The sequence below is a fragment of the Pseudophryne corroboree genome, chromosome 1 (genome assembly GCF_028390025.1).
Source record: "Pseudophryne corroboree isolate aPseCor3 chromosome 1, aPseCor3.hap2, whole genome shotgun sequence".
NCBI classification, from domain to species: domain Eukaryota; kingdom Metazoa; phylum Chordata; class Amphibia; order Anura; family Myobatrachidae; genus Pseudophryne; species Pseudophryne corroboree.
The window spans coordinates 1,123,590,003-1,123,591,437 of record NC_086444.1 but is presented as its reverse complement, the minus strand read 5'-3'; the positions used below and the strand labels follow the sequence as shown (position 1 = coordinate 1,123,591,437).

The 1,435-nt window shown below is 39.7% G+C and overlaps 2 pseudogenes; both read right to left on the bottom strand.

Moving 5' to 3' along the window:
* Positions 1-555: 555 nt before the first annotated feature.
* On the bottom strand, positions 556-673 carry LOC134953667 (5S ribosomal RNA; annotated as a pseudogene).
* Positions 674-854: 181 nt separating this feature from the next.
* Positions 855-972, bottom strand: LOC134935469 (5S ribosomal RNA; annotated as a pseudogene).
* Positions 973-1,435: the final 463 nt, after the last annotated feature.

The window sequence follows — 1,435 nt, the reverse complement described above, 5'->3', positions numbered from 1 at the left end:
TTCTAAAAGGCAATAGAGAAATGATAGACAGCATCTGATTGGTTACTAAGAGCAACATCACCAATTCTGTTTTAGAAGCTTTAGTAAATTTACCCCTTAAGACGAGTTTAGGCGCATATTCAGTTACAATTGGAAAAAGCAAGAGAAAAAGACAAAAAAAACTTTTTTGGGAGCACTGTTTTGATAGAAATGATGTATATAATATTAAAACATAACCTTTAATTAAACCTTAAAAAAAAACTTTTGGACAAAGAATTGGGACTCGTGTGTGGTGTTATCTGTTAGTATAAATCTTATTTAACCTTTATAACAAATGAGGTATAATATAGTTAAGAAGGTGAAAATATCAGAGGGATGGTGAAGGATACCAAATGGTTTCTTAGGATCCAGGGTATCCAGAAAAATCACTGTACATGCCTGAATTAAGGGATATCTAGGTTAGAACAATGTAGGCTTTGTCAGAATAGAGCTCAAGAGGTATGTAAGAAGGATGGAGTAAGGAATGAAATGAGGCTTCCCTTAGTGAGAAGGGGGGCGGGGGGATTTTTGGACAGAGGCCCACTACACCTGGTATTCTCAGGAGGTTTCCCGTCCTAGTACTGACCAGGCCATGCCTGCTTAGCTTCCGAGATCGGACAGGATCGGGCGTATTCAGGGTAGTATGGTAGTGGGCCGATGATGGTGGGAAAAAGAAGAAGAAGAAGAAAGAAAGAAAAAGAAGAAGAAGAAGAAGGAAAAAACACTTCTATTTTCTGTACTCTAATAAAACGATACCATGATGGTCTGAAATGGTTTTTCCAGATAAGAGAGTGTGTGGAGATTTGTGGGATGAGGGCAAATTTTTCCTTAAAAATGGCCCACTGCACCTGGTATTCTCAGGAGGTTCCCCTTCCTAATACTTACCAGGCCATACCTGCTTAGCTTCCGAGATCGGACAAGATCGGGCGTATTCAGGGTAGTATGGCCGTGGGCCTTTCATAAAGGAGAAGGGGAGGTCACACTCTGCTTACTGTACTTTACATAAATCAGGACTAAAATGGTCCGAAATGGTATTTCCAGAAAGGAGTGTGTGTGGAGAAATGAAGGAGTATAGACAGAAAAAGGGAAGGGGGGAGAAAGAATTAATGCAAAGGAGAGGTGTTGATTGTATAAGTCTCCAAATTGGAGATCTAATAATAATAAATAAATAATCATGGGGAAAATACCCCCCAAAAAATACACAGACTCGCTGTGTGATATTGTGGGAGATATACTGACAAAAGTTATAAAGTGTGATCACTGAAAAAAAAATATAAAGTTAGATGGCTGAAATGTGCTCTTCAAATGCAGGGTTGCTTGCTTACTGGGGGAGACCCACAGGGTGGATATAGAGCTCAAGGCTGGCTCATAAAATTTTTTGTTAGAACACACAATCGCATGTGCAGCCGAGCAGTAC